Raw genomic sequence first — 21,692 nt, 5'->3', positions numbered from 1 at the left:
CAACTTTGTCTGTGGATCACTAAATCCTACTTTTCGGGGCCAAGAGTGGAGACTTTCTTTAAAAAAATTTTGTCCAGGAGACAAAATCAAAATATGAGGTTGGGGCAGTGGTGGCTCAGTGGTAGAGCGTTTACCTCTGGTGCTTGGGGTCCCGGGTTCGATCCCAGCCCCCGCCAAGTGAACTTTGTGGTGGACAAACACCGTATGCGTGGGTTTTCTCGGGGTTATCCCGTTTCCTTCCACTTTCTTCATTCCACCATTTCCTTCACTTTTCATAATCACCGTCTCCTTTAGCCTAACCGCCGTAACCGTGGGACGTGAAACTCAAAGATTTCATTTCATTTTTTCAAAATATAAGGATCTACTATTTGCTAAAAGAAGTGCCCTTCATAAATGTGACATATAGTCGCTAGTTCTGGGGGGCCGGAGGAACTTCTACAGGGGTAAACCGCTGGAAGTATGCCCTTAAGCAACATGTCTGTATATCATGGCGTTTCTCCAGAAAGACGGTTTTATCCCACTTACCCTGACGTAGATAGGTGGGCTCCAGGATGGCTAGTTCTTTCCTCTATGTTTCGAAAGAAGTATGGCATACAGGTAATTACGAGCTGAAACAGAGAACCAGAAATAGGAATTCTACGTAGTATTCAGAAACTGTTGAATTATGCATTCACTACACACATTGAGAAAAATCCGTTATCCGGACAGCGGTATATTGAACAAATATACAGAATCCTTTTGTTTACTACGGAAATCAGTACGGAGCATACGTTATCCATGTGCTACATACTTTTTCCGGTTTGATGTTACATCATGTCGTTGCAAATATACATACATACATACATACATACATATATATATATATATATATATATATATATATATATATATGTTGCATACGTCAGCTAGATGTTACATATATCAATCTGTATTTGAATCCTGATTGTCTATATATAGTTCTTTCATTCGTACGGAAAGTACGTTTATTCGGAACACTTATACGGAAGGTATGTATAAAATATAATTTGTGTTATACGTTTGCTGTACGTTTAGACCAAAAACTACAGGATTTACACATGCCACATACGTTTTCTCCTCCCAGCGCAGGCAATCTCTTATGTACCAGTGGTGGAACTGGTCCTATGTCACTTGGGCTACGCCTACTCCTGGGGCGACTATGGTTTGAGTTTCGCTCGTTAGACCCTGTAACCTAGATGTACAGAGATCAAGACAAATCCAGTGAGCCAGAAAGACCCAATGACCTGTAAGCAGTCAAAATATAAGCTCTGTTTCATTACTGCAAAATTTCATAGTAGATTAATTATGTCAGCTACTTGAGGTTCATTTGCTTGTTTCCAGGTGTGACATTTCTTAATTTAATGTGTCTTGACTAGTTCAAATATAATTTAATGTATATTAGTTTACCCGTACTGAAAAATATCTGTTGTCACGCGCCTATACTCCGATCGACCTTGTAGTTATCTTTCAGTGTAATATTTTGATATACACAGACGCAACGAAAGAAACTAGATAATAATGAGAAGACATACAGACAAACAGGAAGAGAGGACCAAACCGTATTTTTCAGAACCACATTAGCAGCCTCATGATATCTCCGCGTCTGTTAGGGTCACTCTGGGCCATGGTCTGTTTTGGTCAGACCTTGTCTTTCCGGGTCACCTGGTCATGGATCTGTATAGGTCAGACTGTGCCACAGGTGTGTTCTGGTTGTCTGGTAGTAGTAGTAGTAGTAGTAGCAGTAAATGTAATCTTTAAGTTTTACGTCCCACGATTATGCCGCCTAGGCTAAAAGAGATAGTGATAATGAAATATGAATGAAATGGTGGAATGAAGACAGTGAGAGGCAACGGGAGAAAACCGAGAAAACCCACGCACACTGTGATTTTCTACCACAAAGCTCACTTGGCGCAAGTTGGGATCGAACCAAGGACCCCATGCGCCAGATGTGAACGCTCTATCACTGAGCCACCGTGACCACAGTAGTAGTAGTAGTATTTAGTAGTACTACAAGAAATTGCATGCTAATAGGTATTGTAAGTGAATTTTAGGTACGTTACTCCAAAGAGACCACAATTGAAAAGGAAAGAACTAACCATCAGCCCACTATAAAAAGTACCCACGCTTAGATAATTTTTAATTGCAATATTTTACTACAGTAATTTGAGGGTACTGTATCTAATACAATTATGTATTTTTAAACATACGCGTCCATAGGATGGCTGGAAAAGTGATCTCGCTTTTGAGATTGATATAAACATATCTCCATTAACCGAACTTGAAGTTTGTCAAAAATGAAATTTTTACTTCCCCCTTGAGATTATAGTAATTCTATTGTGATACATTCACCTTTGTGAATCTGCTTCCCCCGCATCTCCAGGTAGAAACGATTTTCGCATACTAATAAAAAAGTACTTCGTTTGTATCGATTTGTACCGTAATTACTTTTGTTTGTACTGTACCGTAGCATGAGAAATTAAGGAAACAAAATGGGGCAAGTTCACGCACACTCCCCCAACCAAGTAGTACGATAGACTTAAGGGTCCCTATCACTGCGAAATTAAAATACCGCTAATTTTACAGTAATTATGTGATATCTTCAAATAGATAAAAGATAATCGAAAAGTGGATCAAGACCTCCCTAGACGATGTTATTTTGCATAAGGTACCGTTATCACGACTCACCTAATAGCTTTCCGTTTGCAGTTATTTAGAAACGCGAAAATAAATGCCGGTTTTCGAAATGACAAGAAATCGATAGCAGATAAGCGAGTCATAATAACGGTATCTCACGCAAAATAATATTGTCTAGGGAGATGTTGTTCCATTTTTCGATTATCTTTTATCTATTTCAAGATATTACATAATTACTGTGAAATTAGCGGTATTTTAATTTCGCAGTGATAAGGCCTCTTACTTTTATTTGAACTGGACTGTACCGTAATTTGTTTCGTTCCAGCCAACTAAATCGATAGTACGACGTGGTGAGGGGCTGCGTGAACTTGGCCCCCTTACTTTGTTTTCTTAATTTCCCATAAACAAAAGAAATAACGGTACAAACTGGTACGAAATAAGTACTTTTAATTAGTATGCGAAAATAATTTGTACCGTGAGTCGGAGGAAGGGGGGGGGGCAGGTTCACAAAGGTTATATATTTTGTGATAAATTTTGTAGCAAAAAGATAATTCGATTTTGGTTAAATATGGTGTAACTTTTTCTCTGCTTGAAATTAAAATGGGTTACTAATGAGAGATTGAGATCACCGATGATTTGAGTTAAATACTACGTCGAAAATTTCGTAAACATGCTCCGATTTTTACAGAACTTGGAATACCGAGAAAGCTAATTAGATTAATTAAGATATGTTTAAACGAATCCCAAAGTAAAGTGCGGGTAGGAAAATTTTTGTCCACGAGCTTTCACGTCGAAAATGGCCTGAAACAAGGAGACGCGTTGTCGCCATTATTATTTAACTTCGTTCTGGAATACGCTATAAGGAAAATCAAAGATAGCAACCAGGGCCTACAGTTGAACGGTATTCACCAGGTTATGGCATATGCTGATGATGTAAATTTAATAGGGGATGATAGGAGAACAATAGAAAGAAATGCAGAGATCTTATTAAACGCTTGCAGGGACATGGGTTTAGAAGTAAATGCCGAGAAAACTAAATACATGAAAGTGCGTCGGGACCGGAATATAGCAAATTGTGGATGCGTTAAAATATTAAACAATACTTTTGATAAAGTGGATAGTTTAAAATATCTAGGATCAATGTTAACAGACGAAAATCATATTCACGGATAAATTAAATGTCAACTAAAAGCAGGGAATTCGTGTTACTATTCGGTTCAAAATCTCTTATTGTCGCGAATTCTGTCGAGTAATTTGAAGCTTAAAATATACAAAACGATAATTATGCCTTTGTTCTGTATGGCTGCGAAACATGGTCACTTACTCTGAAGGAAGAACATAGACTGAAAGTATTTGAGAACAAGATCCTGAGACGAATATTCGGACCCAAGAGGAACGGGAATGGGGAATGGCGGAAACTTCATAACGAGGAACTACATGATTAATATGGTTTACCCAACATTGTTAGGGTCGTCAAGTCTAGGAGGCTTAGGTGGGCGGGTCATGTAGCTAGACTGGAAGAAAGTAGAAACGCTTTCAAAGTCTTGACTGGAAGACTAATCGGAAAACGACCATTAGGAAGACCTAGGCGCAGATGGGAGGACAATATTAAGATGGATCTCGCTGAGATTGGAATACAAAGTAGAAACTGGATGCAGTTAGCTAAGGATAGAAGTCAGTGGAGAGCTTTTGTGAACGCGGCATTGAAGCTCCGGGTTCCATAGGCCATAGAGTTAGTTAGCTCCGATTTTTATAAGACATTATTTTTATTAAACAATCACCAGATACAGCTCAGAGGCCATTTTATACTGGATATCTAACGACAACTATGTAAAGGATTTGGGAAGGTATGGACCAGGACCTGTTTCGTAGGTACTATCCCGGCATTTGTCTGGTAGGACTGAGGAAAACGATGGAATACTTCAGTCAGGATGGTCTACAGCGGGAATCGAATCCACGACCTCGCGAATGCGTAGCAAACGCTCTACCACTTCAGCTACTTCGCTCAATAAAATGTATGTTATGTTAGATATTAGGAACTTAATCGTGTAACTCGGGATGTGAAATTAGTGTGAGAAAAGATGGAGCATGGCTCGATTCTACTATGCATAACATAATTAGTATTCTACGTAGTTATGTTGATTCTTTAAGAGATCCATTGTTTACTTAATATAAATATATATTTTTTAACAACTGTCTGAGAAGAAAAAAATGTGAGTTTGTGATCGACTACGCATTATATTAAGCATCACTATCAATCAAAGATTATAAATACAAAGAAACCAAATACAAATATGATATTCGTCAAGATAAAAATAATTACAGTGTATGAAGAATCCACATTTATTTACATGTGTCCATTTACCATTATCAGCATTATCAATAAAGATTATCTTCTGTGCATCAAAAGAACACGATCACGATTAAGACGGAATGTGGCAGAATTTAATTATTCTTTGTCTAAGGAACTTCGACGCAAACAATAATGTTCATTAATTTTTGTCGTGTCTGAAAGTGTCGCCATTTGAGAAAAAAAATCCTGAGACGAATATTCGGACCCAAGAGGAATGGCGGAAACTTCGTAATGAAGAAGTGTATAATAAGGTCATCAAGTCTAAGAGGCTCAGATGAGTGGGTCATGTAACCAGAATGGAAGAAAGGAGGAACGATTTTAAAGTTTTAACTGTAAGTCCAATCGGAAAATGACCATTAGGAAGACCTAGACCCAGATAGAAGGACAATATTAAGATGGATCTCGCAGATATACTTTTGTGAGCTTTTGTGAAGGCGGCATTGAACGTCCGGGTTCTATAGGCCATAGAGTTAGTTAGTTAGTTAAAGGTCAGATCCACCGGTATTGTAACAGAGCGGTACTTGAGCGATTGACCGTAGAATTGTTTAGTGTAAACTCTATAGACACTGGAGAGGAGAGCGTGGGTCATAGGTCAGAGTTGATGACGATGGGTAATGGTCGGTGGTGGGTCAGAGTGGGGCATGGTGGGTAGTGGATGAAAGTGATTTACGATGGATCGTGGCTGCAGTGGATCGTAGGCCAAGTTTTCATTAACTCACGCCATCTCTGGTATTTGAAATTGAGCACCATTAATAGGCGTTCTTTGCGGTCGTCTATGCTAGAAATTCACCTGTCTGTTCTAGAAAACTATGTCTACTTTTAAGTTCCTATGTTAAGTCCTAATCGTTCCACAGTTTTATCACTTTCAAAATCTAATGTAAAATTGCCTAAGTACTCAAGGGTCTACCAGGGACCTATACTCAAGAGTCTACCAGTGTGTGTATAAAAAATAAATGTATTCTTGTTCAAATACGTGAAAATATTTGAATAGCAATTTCATACGTTTTAAACAGCACTTCCAATAGAGAAGGAATATTTTGCTATTTTACGTGGATGTGAAATAATAGAAAGAAGAATTATTACAAAGCACAATCAATTATAATCAAAATAAGCTAAGTAGAGAAAAAAATAGTAAGGACGGTTATTTATTTATTTATTTATTTATTTATTTATTTATTTATTTATTTATTGAACAAATTCTCCGATACTGCATAATTTTGCCATTTTACACAGGGAAATATTAATAAACAGGAAAAAATAAATATAAAGAACACTAACACCAATAGTGTCAACGAAGAGTGCAAAAGTAATATTATTTGGTCACCATGCGTTTAATTAATTTCGAAAACACGGTTTAGCTCGAAAAAATGTCCACATCAGTTCTTAGATGATTATAATAGTTCGGTATTCTGTGAAAAAGAGACCTCTGTATAAATGCCAACCTAGGGCAGGCAAAATGGAATAAGTGGGTATTCCAGGTTTTGCGGAGAGGGACACGTAAGGATAGTTCCTGAAGTAGGGTTTCCGATATTAATTTTCCATTCCTTATCTTATAAAGAAATTTATTCTTTCTTTTTAGAGCTCATTCGTGGCTAAACGGTTAGCGTACGCGCCTTTGGCGTGGGAGATTCGGGTTCGATTCGCGGCGGTAGCTCATGTGGTTCGGATTCCACGTTAACTAGTAGGTCCAGTCTCATACAGCCTCGCTGCTGAACGGGTCGCTAAACTCAAAATCAACTCAACTCTTTTTTTATATTATCTATTATTATAGTACTCTTTTTCTTAGTTGCCTTTACGTGAAATTTCCGTTCGTCGTGTCACCATTTTACTTTTGTGATAGCCAGTTGGCCTTTAATTTGTTTACCTTAAAAAGAATAGCGATAAAATTATGATCTCACTACTGGGTTGAGACTTGGAATGTCGTTCTTTGTGCTAGAATATCCTTACAGAATTGCACAGTTACATATTAAACTTCCCTTAGGGTATTTTATGTGTATCTTATGCGGATTCCAGAAGAATATTTGTCTACTTACTGTTTCAGGTCAACAGTGTTGCGGTATAGGAAAGTGTGACTATCCTAGTGGAAAGGATAGCAACTTGGCACACTGCAGGCATGTTTATTCTCGGTTTAAAGAATACACGTATCCTTGTTTCTCGCGTGAAGCTGTTTTTATTATCGCTTCAAAAAGTGTTCTAACTTGTCAGTAGATAATTGACGACCTGAGCAAAGAATCCAACCCTGCAACTTCACAATACACCTTAGGAAAATGGAGAACACCCATCCCCTGAAATGTTTTACATGTGGGCCGAAAATGTGATGATCGCCAGATAATAGATCGAAAGGAAACTCAAAACAGTAGCGCTAGAACACACCTTGATACATTCTTTACCGATGTTATTACACCACCTTAACATTGTATTTAGTAACAGGCCCTCATCCACATACCCATTCTTCATACAACACTAATAATACAACGATTACCTAGTAGCATCAGAAATCCAAGAGCTACTCGTCGGAGCGCTAAGATGAATAAATTGCAGAATTCCGGGTAGTATTTATTTAACTTACTTCACCACGAGCACAGAACATACATCGTCAGCGGTTACTAGTTGCTTCTTTCTTAGATACAACGACATTTAGTGGCACATCCGCATAACTTTGGCGAATGAAGGTACCATGCTACAGAAAAGTATCACTTTCATTTGATCAATCATACATTGTCCTTGTAAAGTCAATACTTGCTGGTGAGGAGTTTTTGATTATTTGTGTACGATATTAGTGCAACTCCATAATAATAATAAGAAAAACCCATGCAATTTTATAATTGTTTTATATTTTAATTTAATTTATATTAAACGCATTATTAGTAGATGATAAATTTAACTGTGGCAATATTAGTTACTATTAAAAGTCAAGAGGAAGAGAATTGCTTCAATTGATACCGAATATGAGAGACTTCTATGCCAACTAATTACATTCCTTAAATATTGTAACATCCCATGTCAAGTTGTTTACAAATAAATCCACGCATCAAGTGCTTATAAACACCACCTCGTGCTTCATCAAGAGGAACTTCCACCAAGGGGACCTGCAATCACCTGCAGACGACGTTTAGCCCCTCCCACGGAGCAGAAGACGAAATTGAAGCAGCAGCGCCACCGCCACCCAAGGGACGCTATAAATTGGACAGAAGAATCCAGCTCAGTACCAGTTTTCTGGTGACCTTGCTTTAGTCTGCTACGGGACTCTTGGAGTAACCTAACCCCAGGCCTCTAGTCTGCTACGGGACTACGCCTATCCTATCTCCTGGCTTAGCCTGCTACGGGGCTCTGTCTGGGAATCCTAACCTAAGCCGCTTAGCCTGCTACGAGGCTCTGTTGGCCACTTAACCCGCATCTGCTTGCTACGAAGCATTGGTTCCTTAATTCCACTCCTCTTAGCCTGCTACGGGGCTCTGTTGGAGATCCTGTCTGCGACCTTACGGTCAAAGTCCACCTATACTCACCCTGATTATAGAGAAATCGGCATTTATTCCGAAGTTGGGCGTCCGCTTTCGTCAAGTTTTTTCGCTGTTATCTCCTTTCCACACTTTCTGCAATTTGTTATTAGGTTCATTAATCCGTGCTCTCCACAAACTTTTAAAAGATTTTGCTCGTTATCAATGTATTGCTTCACAAATGTCAAAACTACTAGTTCATTGCCCTTGTACATTCACCATGTTGATAACATAAATGCTCGTTTCTTTCCCACAATGCAACTGTTCGGTTACCTTGCGCCAAGTAGTTCCCTCCGCTCACCATATAGTCCCATGTTTATAACCGCTTATATATAACAAATAAACAGATTTTTCGAGACTCTTATATATTATCAAGCACACAAACGATCAAATTATCCATATCTTTCCTGTAAATTATAAAAAATTTGCTGGAAACGGACGCCCAACTTTGGAATTCAACCCAAAAATACTATACAAATTGATTTCTCGGGTTAAATTCCAAAGTTGGGCGTCCGTTTCCAGCAAATTTTTTATAATTTACAGATAAAAATACTTTTGCAGAGGAACTTTTTATAATAAAAATACTGGTAGTGGGAGTCGATTCCGGACGCTCTTTTTATTAACAGCTCTACCTCTTCCTTATATATGAGACAAAATTACACAAAGTTTTACAATATAAACTTTAGGCTTAGAGCGTCCATACAACTTCTAAACATAAATACACTGATAGTTATTGATTCCTTTTATTGTGCAATATTTCCATTGTGCAATACTTCAATTACCCAAAGAGATTCACCCTAGTCACATGAGTACATCTTGACATTATTAGAGATTGTACTTACAGGAGGACATTCATGAGAGTTCTAAGAATAATCTACGATACATAATGTTGTTTGCACAGATTCATTCCTGACAGCTAAACATTCAACATACAGTATGCTAACCATCTGTGGCACTTTGAGCCTAGTACAGTTATTCTGTAACATTCGCTCCATTCCAATTCATAACACGCATGTCCAGGAGTTTCTTGAAGTCCAGAGATACTATGGCATAAAATATGGTTTTGTAGATGCCAGAAAATACCCCATCATATCTCATATAATTCATGTAAATGGTAATTATGTGAGATCTTTAGATGTCATCTACGAGCTTGATTAATCATCGGCGGGTGATACATGCTAGTTTGGCATTAGAAGTGGCACGTGAGGCGTGTTTGGATGGGTAGATATAGTTGAAGCATTGGTAACAAAGAACATGGATGGTGAACCTTTTCTTTCTATCAGTTTACTAACCACTTAGACAGAATTACAAAATAATAACGTATTGGCATAGATATTATGAGACAGACTACCGCGGGCTACTCTTCATGATTTGCCGGTCAACGCGTAAAGAGCTTGTATCACTGCGAAATTAAAATACCGCTAATTTTACAGTAATTATGTGATATCTTCAAATAGATAAAAGATAATCGAAAAGTGGATCAAGACCTCCCCAGACGATGTTATTTTGCATGAGGTACCATTATCACGAGTCACCTAGTAGCTTTCCGTTCGCTGTTATTTAGAAACGCGAAAATAAATGCCGATTTTCTAAATGGCTGGAAATCGAAAACAGATAAATGAGCCGCGATAATGGTATCTCACCCAAAATAATACTGTCTAGGGAGGTCTTGTTCCATTTTTCGATTATCCTTTATCTATTTGAAGATATTACATAATTATTGTAAAATTAGCGGTATTTTAATTTCGCAGTGATGAGGCCTCTTAACTCCCTCTCGCATAGAGAATTCTATAAAGAAGGCATGCACATGGAATTATGCGTGGCCACATCATTGGAAAACTGGAAATGGGGCAAAGTGAACGATCTGAGGGTTATTCTGTAACAATATGTACGATTCTTCTGTTGTCCATAGGGCCCTAGGTTTCGTCTAATAGATTGTAATCCCCGTTCACATAGAATATAGGTGGTAGAAGAATACATGGAACACGACAATATCTATGTCACGCGTTTGGAGTGGCCACAACACTCTCCCAGATCTTTAATAAAACTTCAACTGACCAAAGAAGTATATATACTCTTAAATATATATATAGTGTTTTGGTCAGTTGGAGTCTTATTAGCAATGTTGAATTTTCCAAAGCTTGCGATGAATAGTTTCCAGATTCGTTTGAAGATGTCTAGGACGCTCTTGAACATCTGATTAAACCAGAAATCCACCACCCCGGACTCAGAATGACCTTCCACGGTTGCTTGGGTAACAGTGGGATACATTGTAAAACGAAGTACTGGATGGACGCATATGCGGTACGGGAATACAACTTAGAACCCATAAATTGAACGATGTGCAATTGATAAGACGGATTTAGTCCTTATAGTCGGCATTTTCCTTGTTTCGGTGCCAATTGTATAACGATACGGGGCTCGATTCTATATGTCCTTGTTCTATAAGCTTAAGGTTCATTTCCTGTACGGGCTATTATTATTATAACACTAAGTAATAGTTTAGTGGTTAAATTTGCATTCGGTGCGCTTTTACTGTAACAAGAGTGATTCGATTCCAGGTTAACGTTTCCAGGTTCCCTTAATCTTCTAGTTTTAACCAAACTGGATTCGAACCTGGTAGTAAAACCATCAGTGACTGACTGTTAGTACGAAGCAGTAACAAGGGATGGGCTAAAAGCGTAGGAAAGAATTTTTGCACATATATGGTGATCTCTCAGCGTAAGAAAATCACATCTACCAATACTTTGCTTCGAGCACTCACACAAAATGATACACTGAACTTTTAGAGACTCGGGGTGACACTTTGTAGGCTACATAACACTGGCCTCATTCTGGAGCACAAGTGAAATTTATCAAATTTGATTTTTTTTTTTTTTTTTTTTTAATGAAGGCACAGTGTCATACTTGACCCTCAATGTAGTTCTTGTGTATTTCTCCCGCACATCCAACTCCACAGATCGCCATCCATCTCCCTTCTCCATTTTCCATTACTTTTCCGTGGTGTCTAATTTCTGGACTTGACTGTATATGGAGGCTTTAGTTAAGCATACAAGAATAAATTAAAAATATGTATTTAATAGCACGATATACGTTACGATTTTATATTTTATATGTGTTAAGATACATAAAGTATTAGAATTGAATTTCATAATCATATTACGCCAAGTTTTAACTGTGTGTGTAAACATTAAAATTACGTTCAAGATTTGAAAGAAAAATGAACAGTCTTGCATTCTTTGAAAGAAATAATTTGGTGTTAACTTGATCCTGTACTTTAAATTCTATTACAAAATTTCTTTATTTTGTATGAAGAATCTATGCTGTTGTTGGTTGTCTTGTGTTTTCACTCCATTTTCATACAATTGATAGAATCGACGACCATACAACTTCCCATAAGCTTGCGACAGTTCGACCAAGTTTATTGGTTGCAGTTCTTCAGTGACTGTGGATGCTATATCCGGTGAGTCTGTTGGATACCGAGTCCCTATAAAGATATTAACTTAGTCATTTTTTGGTAAAATGAGAAATAAAGTAAGTATAAATAAATAAATAAATAAATAAATAAATAAATATGCTTATTCTTTTATTTACCAGAGTTGTCTTTATAGGTGTAGCTTATATACAGCTATTACTTGAAAAGCATAAACAATTTTACTTCTATTTATGTAAATATACATACATCGGACCCAGGAAGCTTAAGTGTCTAAATGGTGTTAGGTAAAGTGAGGCTAGTTCACGCCAAATTCAACAAACTTGTATAAAAGGCCAGTATTAAAGCAGTATGTACTTCGATACTTTGTGCAATTTACTAGGTCCAAAATTATTGTTGAAAGTGATTGTGTTCTTAGCGGCGGCTCTTTCTCAAACTCTCTATCTAGCAAGATCTCTCTTACAGGGTTTGCGGAGACCACACACATGAGATACTGGTGTGATAAAGAAAGTATTTAATACGGTATTCTTTTTTTTTTTTAAGTAACATGACAAAACTGACTGTAAACATTTGTATCCTACTGTATGATTAGGGATGCGCACGAGACAGATTTGTGATTGTCTCGTCTCGAAAATGTGCTGTAAAAGTGATGTTTCGACTCGAAAAATGTATATTTCTCCATTGTAAGAGCCGTGTCTCGACTCGAATTTTGTCAGGAAAATCCTGTCTCGACTCGTGTCGTGTGCATCCCTATATATGAAACATTATTATGATAACATATTTATAATATGCTACGAAAATAACAAACAATCTTGAGTTAGAAAATTATTTAACGGATAAAACACATTGAAACAAATATTTAAATCAGGCTCGTAGCCAGAGCAATAAGGCAAAGGGAGTCGAGATGATTTCTTGGGGGGTTTACTTAAGTTCACTCCTCATGGAAAGGGTTTACATTCCAACAACCAACTGAAGGTGTCAGGGAGGCTGAAGGGGGTAGCAGCAGGCTTAGCTCTCTTCGATACCCCCTAGCTATAGCCCTAATGTGTCTACAGAAAAGAAATGTTATAATATATTTCCCCATTACTCGCTTTAGTACGACGTTCATGAACAATATGTTACTTATTGGACATGCGTGATCTCCCTTATTATAGTGTTCAATGAATGTTTGCACGATTCCTTCTACTTCATGATTCTGTGAACTGTCCTATTTCGGTAGAGGATAACAAACGTGCATATCTTGCGTAGAATTTTCCAGACTGGCGGTAAAGTACATACAACATTTGTTTTAACAATAAACTAGCTCAAATACCTTTCACTTTTTGATTATTTTACACCGCAACCTTTCTATGAATTTATGCCGATCGTTCAACCATTCACGCAAAACGTGGAACGATTTCTCAGCGAAAAGCTTCAATTGACACATGAACTTAACTGACGACTTTATTTACAAAGTTGTGAAGTCTTCCTTTGTTATAACTCGCCACCTCTTACCTTCCACTCCCCGCAACCCCCGGGGCTCTCGTGCGAACTAATATACCGCACGATCTGTCCTGATTTTATCTTATATTTACAATGATATTTCAAATTTTAAACAAAATAACATGTTTGCTAGCAGAGCCGGATTTAGGGGGGTGCACCGGAGCACATGCACCCCCTTCACTGTAAATATACATTATCTACTATATACAACCTAGCAGTGAAAAAAGCAACATTTTCCGAAACTTTCTGCTGTGATGTGTCCGTTTGAGGCTTAAAAGAAAGCTTAGTTTTGCAAAAGCAATAGTTGAAATCGATTTTCTGAAGGTTGAAGGAAAAGGATTCATTGGACAAAGTAATATTCCTTATTCACACCACAGATGCCTAAAGGCATTTAAAAACTTAAAAAATTAAATCAAGTGTAGTGGTAGTTATTGGTGCAACCCCCTTTTAAGAAATCCTGGATTCGGCCCTGTATTATTGTTTCATGACTTTAACCACTTATTTTCAACTTTCACCAAATTTCTGGTCTTGTCTATATTCGTGTTTCGAGATCGAGACAATAGAGATGAAAAGAACATTTTTGAATTCGAGGTGAAATGAGAAATTTCATTAATCTTGTGAACAACACTTGCACACTAGTGTGTAGTGCCCGAAATCTAATAATGCCTAATTTCTAATCTTTTGTTAACATTTCGAAGTGAACGGCAATAATATGCAAGAGAAAGAAGTGATGATTTATTTCTGAGCCAATAAAGTTATCATAATTGTTATTTATGAAATAACAAGATCAAGCATTTCTCAACTCCTTACAACGGCTTGAAAGAACTATGAAACGGCTTTCCCTGCAATCTAACAACGAAATGAAACTGTTTAGTTTACTGTCCCACGATTATGAACTTTAGGCTAAAGTGAAATATGATGGCAGAATTGGTGGAATAAGAAAGTGGGAGGGGATACCCGAGAAAACCCACGGACATGATGTTGTCCACCACAAAATTAGTTGGTCGGGGACCCAATTAGGAAATGAAATGAAATCTTTGAGTTTTACGTCCCACGGTTATGCCGGGTAGGCTAAAGGAGACGGTGATTATGAGAAATGAATGATATGGTGGAATGAAGAAAGTGGGAGGAAAGGGGAGAACCCCGAGAAAACCCACGCACACGGTATTTGTCCACCACAAAGTTCACTTGGCGGAGGCTGGGATCAAACCCGGGACCCCAAGCACCAGAGGTGAACGCTCTACCACTGAGCCACCTTGGCCCCGGGGACCCAATTAGGGACCACACGCACCAGAGATAAACACCCTACCACTAATCCACCGTGCCACCTCCTTGTGATCTAGTATCTAGAGCGCATGTATAGTCCCGGTTTCGATTCCCAGAGTGAGATCTTGAAATTTAAATTCATTACGGAAATATTGCTTCCACCTTAAACTGTAAACCTACGTCTCATATAGCCTCGGCGCTGAAACGGGTCTCTCAACTTCAAGAAATAAGGAAACAAGCTCTACAACATTACAATAAACTTTTCTTCTTACAGGTTTCTCGTGTGAATTCGAACCCCGGTGAGAGATTATGTGGTTGAAATACCACGTTATGGTGTAAGAACATTTTTCGCATAGTGTGTGTGTTAGAAATAAATTTCAACTCAAACTATCCAATCAATTACTTTCTCATAATTTCAAACCAAGAGTAATTGAAAACTCAAATGTTTCTCAGGAAAAAGGGACAATATGTTTAAATTTATAGTTTCTTAATCTAGAGATCTCGTGGTGAAAAGTTCTACTTGAATGGCTTGAACAGATTATCTTGGATCTTCTCAGAATCACTAGTCTTTTTTTTTTTTTTTTTTTTGAACGATACCTTCGTTATGTAAAACTAGTTGAGATGCCCATACTTCACACGGGTACAGTAGGTTTGGAAAATATAGGAACTCCTCCCCGTTTCTTATGATACACATTTCAATAAAAATATAATGACAAAATTCTGTAATGCTATATATTTCTCAGCCCCACTCTTTATCCTTTATGTCTTCCCATGGCAATATGGGCTGAAATTAGTGTTAAACAGCATCGCATGTGTTATTATTGATCTCAACAATCCCCAATTGAACACTAATATCGGTCGTTTAGGATTATTTTTATATGTCACTACTTCTCCCTTCAACTTTGTGTACCGAAAATTGTTAATGTAATATCATGAAATCCTTGAGAGGTCTAAAGTTGATAATCATGTAAGATTCATTGTAATTGTTCAGTAGTTATTGTGTGATTTGATTATACACAAACTCATCTTCACTTTGATATACATATATGAATGTGGCCGTTAGCATTCGCTATAGCGTATCCCTGCTCTGCAATGGAAAATAATCTGAATGTACAAAAATGAAAGTGATTATGTCTGTGACTTAGACCCTAATAAATCTTGAACCACCCGACCGATCTCGATAAAATTTTCAACATAGATGAGATTCGGACCTTGAATGGTTTTCATCATTTCAGTTTGACAGTGCAAGTTAGGGGAGAGGAAAGGGGAAGATATATAAAAACGATGAAAAATGACCGATAGTAGCGGCGAATCCATAGTTTTCGGGCTCGCTGAGATGAAAAGTGACACTTCCGATACCCTTCAAATAAAAATTCAGCCCACAATAGTAATATTTAATTTTTATTTATATAGATTAGTTATTATTTTCTGATTTACAATTATATTTTCTATCTATTGATTTCATTTTTTTTTTTTTAAACAAAGTAAAGCGGGTAATTCACGCTAGTAATAAATAATAAACGAGCTTCGTTTCTCATTGTAAAACTATGGTGAACGTGCAAAGTACAGATGTCGAAAGTGGTAACAAGAAGTGATAGATTTATCACTTAAGATTACTAGGTTATTGGTTATAGATTTATTGTTCTATAACATGGGTAACAATTTTGAAACCGTAAGTGTTTCTAGATTCTGGTTTCTGGTTCTACTATTTCTGGTTGCAATAGAACCATTAGTAACGAAATTGGACCTTTTCTTAGGACAATAAATTCAAGTAACGTTTTAGTTCTTTAGTAACGTTTTAACGTTTAGTATCTATAGTAACGTTTTAACGTTTTAACGTTTTAACGTTTAGTATCTATAGTAACGTTTTAGTTCTTTAGCAATCAATATTGAAACCGGAAGTTGAAGTAAATTTCTTCCACTTTTCGGTTTCAGTAAGAACCTAAGAGCGGGGTGGCATCTACGAGGATCATCCAGAAATTAAAGACCGTTTATTTATACAAAATGAAAAACACAATATTAATAGGAAAAAAAAATCTGTCACTTGAAGTTTGCTTCACTTCTTTACATAATCACCACCTTCAAACTCTTTGAGCGGCAGAAAGAGGACATAAGTACTATTTTATTTGTCATACTTTTTCAAAAGACAAACATGCTGCTATTCCGAGTTAATCCTTAGAATGTATACCATCTATTTCGAAATATGAAAAAAGAACTGAAGTGGTTTCTGCTTCTTACCATCAGCTCCAAAAACTACGAGAGAAATAAGAAAATTTGGTTAGTGTAAGTGACCACCGCCCTTCAAAGAGTTAAACATTTGTCGTATCTGTAGAGCTTCAAAATTCTCATATTATACTCTTCTGACCCAGTTCATTAAGCCACGTGGTCATTGCATTCTCAAACTCTTCAACACTTCGAAAACGTGTACGGCCCAGAAATTCTTTCAGCTTAAGAGAAAGGTGGAAATTGCTAGAAGCAAGGTCCGGCCTATAGGGTGGATGATAAAAATATTCTGTCCGAATCGATCCAACAATTCTTGAGTTGTAGCAGCAATGTGAAGGTTTACATTGTCCTGCAAATCACAATCCCTCCAGAAAGCATTCCTCGCCTCCTGTGTTGGATGACTTGCTGTAGTTTTCTTAGAATCTCACCATAATGATTTGCATTGATGATACTCACTTTTGTCACGAAATCCAACGAAATAACACCTTTGCAATTCCAAAAGAACATACCTTTTATTACCTTTTATATCCAGTATAAAAATTACCTATGAAAATAATAAGATTTCTTAAAACTAGAACTTTGTAAGACTCTTGGAAGCAATGAAAAAAAAAAAAAAAACTGAGACCATGGCTAAGGCTCTAGTGCAGACCAAGAGTAATACTAGATGTGCAAAACAAAGATAAAGACCAAAGCTACTCTGGTCTTGGTCTATAGTTTTGCATTTGATAATTACTAGCAGTAAATTTATATCACTTCTGATTTTAGTAGAAAGATGCGAATGAAATTAGTGCAGTAAAAGCTCTCTAAGATGGCCACCTGCTTATCTTGGCCTGGTTCGTCTTGAACTTGCATTTTCCCTGCAAGAGTCACTTTATGCCTCTTGCTTATATATATTAAAAAAACTTAGGTATATATATATATATATATATATATTATAACGTTTAATTATGTTAAAATTAAATAAGACGGGATCCCAGGTCTAGGTAGCATTTAATTCATATTTCTGTGAACATTATTCTGTGAAGAATACTTAATATTGGGGCGTAAATTGAGAATCGAACCCTCGACTATAGGTTCTCCGTCTATCTAAATCTTAAGTTGATTTCTCACAGAATATTGCAAGAGATGGAGACAAACATGGATTGAGGAGAATAGGAAACTGATAATTGAGTGATAAAGAGGTTTTAATTTCATTACTTGCTCTTATACCGTGTATAAAGGCTGTGCTTGAGATACGAAGCAAGGAACACGTGTATGTCTGATAAAATAAAATAAGTTTTGGGCTTATTTCAATCAAGAGGACTAGATCCTAGAAACAACCCTGAGTTAATTCATTCAATTCAAACAGTTAATATTTTGTACTCAAGCCAGCTTTGAATTATTTCTATAGATTTTTACAAAAGTTTAAATATTTAAAATAATTTGGGGTTTTTAAAATTTGGTATACCACAATATATTCTGATTAGCATGTAAGAAATTATTATTATTATTATTATTATTATTATTATTATTATTATTATTATTATTATTATTATTATTATTATTATTATTATTATTATTATTATTATTATTATTATTATATACAGTGAAACGTCTAAATAACGGACACCAATGGGACATGAATTTTTGTCCGTTATTGAGAGGTGTCCGTTACAGAGAAGTTAAAGAAATTTAATTCCTCACAACGGTAACTGTCTTCTGTAATACATTGTGTATGAATGTAAGTAAAATTCAATATGAAAATACTCTATTTAGAACGTATTTGAATTACTGGGAGGGATGAAGGAGAAATTCATTTGTGTTAAATAATATTATTGCTGGGGGATGTGTTAATATATTCGTATACCGATACTGCAAAAGATAATGCGTGTGTGTTAATTTTCTTAAGTACATATAATCAACCTGTAAGCGTTTCTCATTTATTTCAAATTCTCAGAAGTGTTCTCTGTAAATCCTCAGTACGGTTGCGGAAGAAACATGTGTGTGTATGTGTGTGTGTGTGTACTGGCAGGGATCGATGGAACCGATGGTGGCCAATATAAACAGGTTTCACTGTATGTTGTTTTCAGACGGTAAACCAATTTCAAAAATTCCTCTTGTCGTTATCTACTACATTCTTTCTTTTGCGGGGACCAACGTTGAAAATGGAAATTGTGAATTACAACCACTTCCTGTTTCAGTATGGGATTAACGAATGAGATAGAATCTACTCTTGGGACTCAAAGTCAATTTCAAATAACCGCTTTTCGACCTCTCTAATGCTCTGATGCTTGTCGACAGACGATCGAACAGATGAGGATAGCAATTCTACAAGATCTCCGATACTTAAGTATAGCATAGTTTGAAAGTGTAAAAAATCAGCTTTCATTCCAGAGTTATCGTGTGGAATAACGGACAGACAAATATAATAACATTCAAATGATATAAGCGAGATCCTAATAACATTACAATATTATAATGTCCACTAGCGTGATCCTAATAACATTACAATCTTATAAGACCCACTAGCGTGATCCTAATAACATTACAATCTTATAAGACCAACTAGCGTGATCCTAATAACATTACAATCTTATAAGACCCACTAGCGTGATCCTAATAACATTACAATCTTATAAGACCCACTAGCGTGATCCTAATAACATTACAATCTTATAAGACCCACTAGCGCGATCCTAATAACATTACAATCTTATAAGGCCCACTAGCGTGATCCTAATAACATTACAATCTTATAAGACCCACTAGCGTGATCCTAATAACATTACAATTATACAAGACCCATTAACATGATCATAATAAGGAGAAAAATGGAACCTACTCTTCGGAGATTGGACATTTTGTCACTAAGCTGTTTCGTACTATCTTTTGCCGCTGTTCCTTAAACGATAGCCTATTTATGGACGGATGAACCAAGAGATTTATTCTATATCAATTCCTATACTTTTGCATAGTATAGTTTGACAGTTCGAATGTAAAAAATTAACTCTCGTCTTACAACCAGTTACTGAAGAATTTGTGCCGAAGAATGAGATTGATTTTTTTTTAAACTTACCTCTGCTATGCACATGATGGATAATATGAAACACAAGTAACATACAAAACCAATGGATCATGTCCACAATTTGTCATTAAACGCACGAGAAATACTCTTTCCAGTTGGGCTGAAAAGACTTCTGCAATTCACTGTTGCCCGCATTGAAGAAAGCTTGAGTTGGTCGAGAAAAAATAAATATTCAGAAAACTGTTTGGTTTAGAAAATGTAGTGAAAGTTACAATTATGCAGGTACTAACATGAAGAGAGGAAAATCGGCCATTCGTAAACATTGATTCAGTGTTGTAGCTAACACAAACCATGTAGATTTTGCATATGTTTTCACCTTTTTATTAGGGTCACGCAAATTCAACTTATTATATTGTAATATTAGTGCGTCCGTCCGTTACTCCACACGATAATTCTGCAACGAAAATTAATTTTTAATGCTGTTTTTGTAATAGATGTAGCTAGGGCAACTACTGTGACTCAGTTGGATAATAGAATCACTCTCTTAATATGTTAACAAGTAACTGTGACTTACGTCTGTCCGTTACTCGACGCGATAACTCTGGAACAAAGGTAAATTGTTTAATTTTGTATTTATGCCATAGATAGCGAGAGGAACTATTACACCTGAGGTTGATAATGAAATGAATCCGTTAAAATCTTAACGGATAACGGGGGGACACGGTGGCTCAGTGGTAGAGTGCTTACTTCTGGTGGGTGGGATATCTTGTTAGATCCCAGTGAAATAAGTTTGTGGTGAATAAACCATGTCCATAGGTTTTTCTCGGTGTACTCCCGTTTTCTCCCACTCTTTCATTCCACCAATTCTTCCATAATCAACCATTCCCTTGTTTTAATCATCGTCTCCCTTAGCTTAAAGATCATAATCGTAGGACGTTAAACTGAAATTTTCATTTCACTTCATATTCAATGCATACCGGCAAGGGTGGATCGAAGGGGGGCTATAGGGGCTATAGCCCCCCTTGACCCTCAGGTATACACTGGATAAAATGGACATCAATCCTGTTTTACACTGGATAAAGAGGCAAATTATGGTTTAGTCCCTCCCTTGATCATATCCTGGATCCGCCACTGCATACCGGTAACAGTGAATTTAATGGTAACTATGCATATCCCAATTTCTATTGTTAAAAGAATAATAAAAGTACTAGAACCTTAACATTTTGTCGTTAGATCAAGCACTGACATCTACCGGACGAAATTGAAACTACTAGTGTCTGATCCTTTTTACTGCCCACCAACCTTTATTTCATTCTTCAATATAACTTGTCAGGGACGGCACTAAGGGTGGGCGGGGGTGGGCGACCGCCCACCCGATGAATCGCCTTGCCCACCCAACCGCCCACCCCAACAGAAGTAGAATAATGAAGGTGATATCCTGTACTTCAAAAGCAATAAGTATTACTATTGATTGAAATGTAATAGGTTCTAGGACCGTGTTTAACTTTGCAATGAAAAATGTTTTTCTTTACAAACCCAATTCCAGATAGGGGAGAATGGATGAATGGCGGTCACCTAAGCAAAAATCGTTATAATCTAGCTCCTGAAGCACGAAAAGTTTCCGCGATAAGTCGATCCTATAGGTAATTCTGTTTATTTTATTGTGACCAATTTCAAAATACATATCTTATTTCATTGCCAGGCTAAAAGCGAAAATATGAGCATACTCAATTGACCGTTATTTCCCACACGGTTGGGTAATGGCAGTCAGGGATTACCCCA

General features: G+C 36.9%; 1 long non-coding RNA gene across 1 annotated transcript; it reads right to left on the bottom strand.

Moving 5' to 3' along the window:
* Positions 1-11,605: 11,605 nt before the first annotated feature.
* Positions 11,606-20,086, bottom strand: LOC145683236 (uncharacterized). Its single transcript, XR_014130975.1, has 2 exons — positions 19,962-20,086; positions 11,606-11,989 (listed from the first exon to the last, which is right to left on the bottom strand). It is a non-coding gene; the product is annotated as an uncharacterized LOC145683236 (long non-coding RNA).
* Positions 20,087-21,692: the final 1,606 nt, after the last annotated feature.

Source organism: Thermobia domestica, chromosome 4 (genome assembly GCF_964235325.1).
Source record: "Thermobia domestica chromosome 4, izTheDome1.hap1.1, whole genome shotgun sequence".
In the NCBI taxonomy this organism is placed as follows: Eukaryota; Metazoa; Arthropoda; class Insecta; order Zygentoma; family Lepismatidae; genus Thermobia; species Thermobia domestica.
The sequence above is the reverse complement of the archived record's forward strand: the minus strand, read 5'-3'. Positions and strand labels throughout refer to the sequence as shown.